Raw genomic sequence first — 7,723 nt, 5'->3', positions numbered from 1 at the left:
GAGACAAGGAAGGACATTATATAATGATTAAAGGATCAATTGAATAAGAAGATATAACCATAATAAATATCTATGGACCCAATGAAAGAGCCCCAAAATACATAAAAAAGACTTTAAAAGAATGGAAAAGGCAAATAAATGACTCCACAGTAATAGTAGGAGACTTTTCATACACCACTTTCAATGAAAGATAGAACAACTGGAAAGAAACTCAACAAAGATGCAGAAGAGCTAAACAATGCAATCCACAAACTTGACCTTATAGACATCTACAGAGCACTTCATCCAACAACAGCACAATATACATTCTTTTCCAGTGCACATGAAACATTCTCCCCGATAGATCATATGATAGACCATTAAGCAAGTCTTAAATTTTAAAACATTGAAATACTGCAAAGCATCTTCTCAGATCACAATGGTATCAAATTAGAAATCAACTATAGGAAGATCAACAGAAAAAGAGCAAACACGTGGAAACTGAACAACATTCCCCTTAAGAATGACTGGGTAATAGAAGGAATAAAAAATGAATTAAAAATTCCTTGAATCAAATGAGAATGAAAAAACAACGTACCAAAATCTTTGGGACACAGCAAAAGCAGTGATCAGAGGTCAATTGATAGCAATAAATGCACATATCAAAAAAGAAGAAAGAGCCAAAATCAACACTTTAAACCAACATTTCCAACAATTAGAAAAAGAACAGCAAGGAAAGCCTACAGTCACCAGAAGAAAAAAAAATAATAATAAAGATTCAAGCAGAAATCGATGAAACACAAAATAGAAGGAAAATAGAAAAAAATCAACAAGACTAGTTTTTTTTTTCTTAAACGTTAATAAAATTGACAAACCACTGGCAAATTTAACAAAGGAAAAGAGGGAGAGAATACAAATAACACAAATAAGAAATGAACTGGGCAACATCACAACAGAACCAACTGAAATAAAAAAAATAATATTTACCTAAACTAATGCAGACTGAAGTGGAAAAGTTAAACAGGTCCATAACAAAAGAAGAAATTGAACAGGTCATTAAAAAAATTGCCAACAGCAAAAAAAGTCCTGGGACAGATGGTTTCACCAGAGAATTCTACCAAATGTTCAGAGAATGGATATCAATAATACTCAACCTATTCTAAAACATAGAAAAGGATGGAATCCTCCCAAATTCATTTTGTGAAGCAAGCATAACTTTCATACCAAAACCAGGCAAAAATATCACTAAAAAGGAAAATTACAGACTAATATCCCTCATGAATATACATGCAAAAATCTTCAACAAACTCCTAGCCATTAGACTCCAATAAAATATCAAAAAAATAATTCATTATGACCAAGTGGGCTTCATATCAAGTATGGAAGGATGGTTCAACATTAGAAAAAAATTAGTTTCACCCAGACATAAATAAAACAAAGAAAAAGGACCACATGATCCTATCAATTGATGCAGAAAAGGCATTTAATAAAATCCAACACCCATTACTGATAAAAACTCTCAGCAAAATAGGAATAGAAGGGATATTCCTCAACTTAAGAAAGGGCATCTATGCAAAGCCAACAGGCAAAATTATTCTCAATGGAGAGACACTGAAACCATTCCCCTTGTGAACAGGAACCAGACAAGGGTGCCTCTATCACTACTTCTATTCTACATTGTATTGAAAGTCCTAGCCAGGGCAATAATGCAAGAAAGGGAAATCAAAGGCATATCAAGAAAATCATTAATTATGACCAAATGGGGTTCATATCAGGTATGAAGGGATGGTTGTACACTAGAAAAACAATCAATGTCATCCACCACATAAATAAAACAAAGAAGAACCACATGATCCTATCAATTGATGCAGAAAAGGCATTTGATAAAATCCAACATCCATTCCTGATCAAAACTCTCAGCAAAATAGGAATAGAAAGGACATTCCTCAGCATAATAAAGGGCATCTGTGCAAAACCAAAAGCCAACATTATTCTCAATGGAGAAGACTGAAATCATTCCTCCTGAGAACAGGAACCAGACAAGGATGGCCGCTATCACCACTTCTATTCAACATTGTACTGGAAGTCCTAGCCAGGACCGTAAGGCAAGAAAGGGAAATCAAAAGCATCCAAATTAGTAAGGAAGAAGTCAAACTATCCCTATTTGCTGATGATATGATCCTACACCTAGAAAACCCAAGAGACTCAGTCAAAAATCTACTGGAACTAATGGAGAGATTTAGCATTGTGGCAGGATATAAGATCAACATCCAAAAATCAGTTGGATTCCTCTACACCAGCAAAGAGATTGCTGAAAAAGAAATAAGGAAATCAATACCATTTACAATAGCTACCAAAACAAAAATAAATAAATAAAATACTTGGGAATAAATCTTACCAGGGACACAAAAGACCTTTACAAAAAAAACTATAAAAAACTACTTCAAGAAACCATAAGAGATCTGCATAAATGGAAGAACATACCATGCTCATGGATAGAAGATTGAACATTGTGCAAATGTCAATTCTCCCCAAAGCAATCCATACATTCAATGCAATCCCAATCCAGATCCCATCAACATTCTTTAAGGATATGGAAAACTAATCACTAACTATATGGAAAGGGATGAGACCTCAGATAAACAAAGCATTATTAAAGAAGAAAAACAATGTAGGTGGTCTCACACTACTGGATCTTAAAACCTTACTAATCAGCCACAGTAGTCAAAACTGCCTGGTCTTGGTGCAACAATAGACACATAGACCAATGGAATAGAATTGAGAACCCAGAAATAGATCCATTGACCTATGATCAGCTGATCTTTGACAAACGGACAAAATCCATTCAATGGGGAAGAGATTGTCTGTTTAACAAATGGTGCTGGCAAAACTGGATATCCTTGCAGAAAAATGAAACAAGATCTGTACCTCACACTGTACACAAAAACTAATTCCAGATGGATCAAGACCTTAAATATGAAATCTAAAACTATAAATTTCCTCAAGGAAAAACTATGGGTAAATTTAGGGGCCCAAATATATGGCATAAATAGACTGACAAGCATAACCCAAAATGTACAAACAGCAGAAGATAAAGTAGAAGAATGGAACCTTCTTAAAATTATATTTTTATGTGCTTCCAAAAGAATGAAAAGACAACCTACAGATTGGGAAAAAAAAAAGTATTCAGCAATGACATGTGACAAGGGACTTATCTCTAGAATTTATGGAAAACTCCACACCTCAACAGCAAAAAGATAAATAATCCAATTAAAAAAGGGCATAAGACATGAATAGACCAAATTCACCAAAGAGGATATTCAGGCAACCAAAAAACACATTAAGAAATGCTCACAATAATTAGCCATTAGATAGATGCAAATCAAAACAATAATGAGATACCATCTTGCCCCAGGACTAGTAGAAATGTTCAACAAGACAGAAAATAACAAATCCTGGCAAGGATGCAGAGAGATTGGGACTCTCCTACACTGCTGGTGGGAGTGTAAAATGGTACAACCACTGTGGAAAGCAGTATGGTGATTCCTTAAAAAGTTGAAATTAGAAATGCTATTTGATCCAGCCATTCAATTACCAAGTATATATTTTAAAGAAGTGAGAGCCAGGACAAGAACAGATATATGCACACCCATATTCGTTGCAGCACTATTTACAATAGCAAAAAGATGGAAACAACCTAGGTGCCCATCAACAGAAGAACGGATAAGCAAACTATGGTACATGCACACAATGGAATACTGTGCAAACCTAAAGAATAAAGTAGAATCAGCAAAACAACACATAACATGTATGAACTTGGAGGACATTATGTTGAGTGAAATCAGTCACAAAAGGACAAATATAGTATTAGTCCACTATTGTGGAAAGTCAAGGAAAGATTTATATATGGAAGGAAGTTTTCTTCATTGGTTACCAAGAGTGGGAGGGGAGGGGAGGAAACACTATTAGATAGGTAGAGATAAGTATTGATTTGGGTGAAGATAAGGGCAATATACCCAATGTGAGTGATCAACGTGGTGGCTTCGAGGAAGAGGAAGACATAGAGAGGTGCGTGGGAAGTACAGACAACAAAGATAAACTCTTTTGCACATACAGTACTGCGTTGTCAGTGAATGCAAACATGGATATATGAGTGGTTAGATGTGTGGACAGGCTGAACGATAAGGTATGTCTATGCAGGGGGGAGTGTGCCCAAGACCATTACTAGGGTTGGCAGACAACGTTTCTACAGGTGTATTTATATGTTCTGTAAGAATTATCAGGTATATGGTAGAGCTGCCAAGGGGCAAGTTTGTAGTCACTTCTTGGCCACAGCCAGCTACTCAGAGGGAGCAAGTAGCTGGACCTGTGGGCTCTGGACCATAGTCACAGGGGACAGCAAGATCAATTGGCATAACATATTACCCAAAACATTGTTTCACATCCTACTTTGGTGAGTAGTGAGTGGGATATTAAAAGCTTGCAAGCAGCCATCTAGATGCAACGATGGGTCTCTCCTTGTCCAGAGCAAAGAAGAATGAAGAAAACCAAAGATTCATGGAAACAATTAGTCCAAGCAACTAGTCCACCATGCAATCCACAACCTATAAGACTATGGGACCACAAGAACTAGATGGTGCCTGGCTACCATTGTCAACCACTTGGAGGGGGATCTCTGTGGGAGATCCTGGATAGAGTGGGAGAACAATGCGGAACAAAACTCAAAATCGTTAAAAAAAAAAGAAGAAAAGAAAAAGGACTAGGTTTTCTGGTCTGATAGAGCCTGATGGCACCACTGTGACTATGGCCTCTAGCTGCCCTTCAGGTCTTGAATTGAACGCACTCCTATGGCTTCCAGCCAAACAAAAGGCAAGCATATGAGCTGAACATTTACGTTAGGTAGATACACTCCTTGGAGAGATCAATCATGGGAGCCTTCAAAGGCTGTGTATATGCACAGGGAGATAGCTGGGGGAGGGGGGCAGGAGTGCATGGGAGGGAAGAGGTAACTATGAGGAGGAAGTGGGAGGGGAGCTGTTGCATTATAGTCAATGTCATGAGACAAAGTGTATGTGAACTGCTGTGTGGAAAGTGAATTTGCTCTGTAAACTTTCACCCAAATCAATAAAAATTAAAAAGAAGAAAATTAAAGACTACAGCCTTCAAACAACAAAGCCTAAAAAACCCAAACTCACTGTCATTGAGTCAATTCTGACTCCTAGCGACATCCGTTGGTTTTCCGAGGCTATAAATCTTTATGGAAGTAGATTGCCCCACCTTCCTTTTGTGAAGCATCTGGTAGGTTTGAACTGCTGACCTTCTGGTTAGCAGTCAAATACCTTATTCACTCTGCCACCAGAGGTCCTTACACCACAGCAAAGAGAAAACAAAAATCCTTATAACTGGACCAATAGGCAACATTATGATAAATGGAGAGTATATTGAAGTTGTCAAGGATATCATTTTACTTGGACCCACAATTAACGTCCATGGAAGCAGCAGTCAAGAAATCAAATGACATATTGCATTAGACAGTTCTGTTGCAAATGTATTCTTTAAATGTTAGAAAGCAAAGATGTCACTTTGAGGACTAACCCAAGCCACCTAACAACAAGCTAATAATAAGACTGTTAGGTAGTTAAGAATCCTTAACCCTGCTATTACTATGAGTTGGAAATGACTTGAGAGAATTATTATTTTTTTTAATCTTTATGGGAACAGATTTCCAGGTCTTTTCCCCTGCTGAGCCACGGGTAGGACTGAACCAACTCCTAACATTTTGGTTAGCAGCTGAGCACTTAATTGTTGTACCAGATTCTTGAATTCTAGATCAATATACTATATAAATAAGAATTGGGAATCAGGATTGCAGAAACACTCATTAATAACCTATAATATGCAGATGACACAACTGGCATGCTGAAAGTAAAGAGATTGAAGGACTTACAAATGAAGATCAAAGATTATAGTCTTCAGTGTGGAATACATCTCAATATTAAAAAAAAAAGAAAAGAAAAATGGAAGTCCTCCCAATTGGACCAAGAAGCAACATGATGATCAATGGAGAAAATATTGAAGTTGTCAAGGATTTCATGAGCAATCAATGCTCATGGAAGCAGCTGTCAAGAAATCTAACGATGTATTGTACTGGGCAAGTCTGTTGCAAAAGATCTCTTCAAAATGTTAAAAAGCAAGGATATCACTTTGAGGACTAAAGTGTGCCTGTCCCAGGCCATGGTATTTTCAATCACTTCATATGCATGTAAACACTGGACAGTGAACAAGGAAGACTGAAGAAGAATTAATGTGTATGAATTATGGTTTTGGCAAAGAATATTGAATATACCATGGACTGCCAGAAGAATGAACAAATCTGTCTTGGCAGAAGTACAGCCAGAATGCTCCTTGGAAGAGAGAAGGGCAAGATTTCTGACATACTTTGGACATGTAAGGAAGGAATAGTTTCTGGAGATGGATAAACTAGAGGTAGAAAAGTAGAGTTTCACCAAAAAAGAGGAAGATTCTCAATGAGATCAATTGATACAGTGGTTGCAACAATGAGTTCAAACATAGCAAAGATTGTGATGATGGCCCAGGACCAGGCAGTGTTTGATTCTCTTGTACATAGGGTGTCTATGAAGCTGACGTGATTCGATGATGCCTAACAATGACAACAGTACATGCTATTTTAAACATTTTGTGTTGATGAAATATGCCGATTGAAGACCAGTTTTCTAGTCCCATCCAAAAGAGGATATTAATATTAAACAAATAATTATGCAAAGTAGCATGTAATTTATTATGCTATGAACTACAAAGGAAATAGCTGTAAAAAGTGAAAAGGAGTGATGCATTCTTGGTGCAGCCCGGAAAAATCCTATCCAGGTAATAAGCAAAATCACCATTGGGGGAGAAACAACTTAAGAGTTGTGATGGGACTTAAGTATGAGCAGTGATGAGGAGCATTTCTGACTTCACTTGGCAAAACATTCTCTCAATTTTAAGCAGCATCTAGGACTTAGTACCTAAAGCATTCTGTGAACCAGAAGGCTGGTGGTTCACACCCACTACTCACTCCTTGGAAGGAAGATTGGGCAATATACTTCCGTAGAGATACCGCCTGGGAAACCCAAGGAGGGGTCACTATGAGTCAGAACTGACTTGATGACACTGAGCTTGGTTTTTGTTTTTTTTATAGTTACTGGCTAACTGCCATTACCTATTTTAATAAATTGGTAGAATATAAAATATTCTGTAAATGTATTACCTATAGTGAAAGGAATTAGATGGTTTAAGCATAAAATAAGGAAAAGTTACATTTTACCATATATTTTTGGGATCTGTTTTAAACGTTGTAGCCTGGGCATACATAACTAATCAAAAATACTAATGAAAACATTTAATACCTAAGCCTTCTAAAAATGATGACATGAGAACTTTGCAAATGAGTACCAAAGAATCATGCAACAGATCAAGACTGGAGGAAGAGGAGGCAAGGAGTCATAAGCATGATATAAAGTAGGAATGAAGCAAATTGCTAAAAGCACAGGCAAGCCATTGGTCAGTCTTAGTGGGTGAGAAGTCAGAATGCAAATCAGGGCATCAAATTTAAATAGGGTAGATCTTGGAAAGTTAAAAATGTGGGCCAAGAATGCACATTATGAACCATTCAGGACAATGGTGGAGACTTTGAACCCATGGGCAGTGCAGTGAATTGCTTAATATGGCCCTTCTAGCCACGGCC

The sequence above is a fragment of the Orycteropus afer genome, unplaced genomic scaffold, assembly GCF_000298275.1.
Source record: "Orycteropus afer afer isolate SDZICR_OR568_19922 unplaced genomic scaffold, OryAfe1.0 scaffold00504, whole genome shotgun sequence".
NCBI lineage: Eukaryota > Metazoa > Chordata > Mammalia > Tubulidentata > Orycteropodidae > Orycteropus > Orycteropus afer.
Note: the sequence above shows the minus strand (reverse complement) of the source record.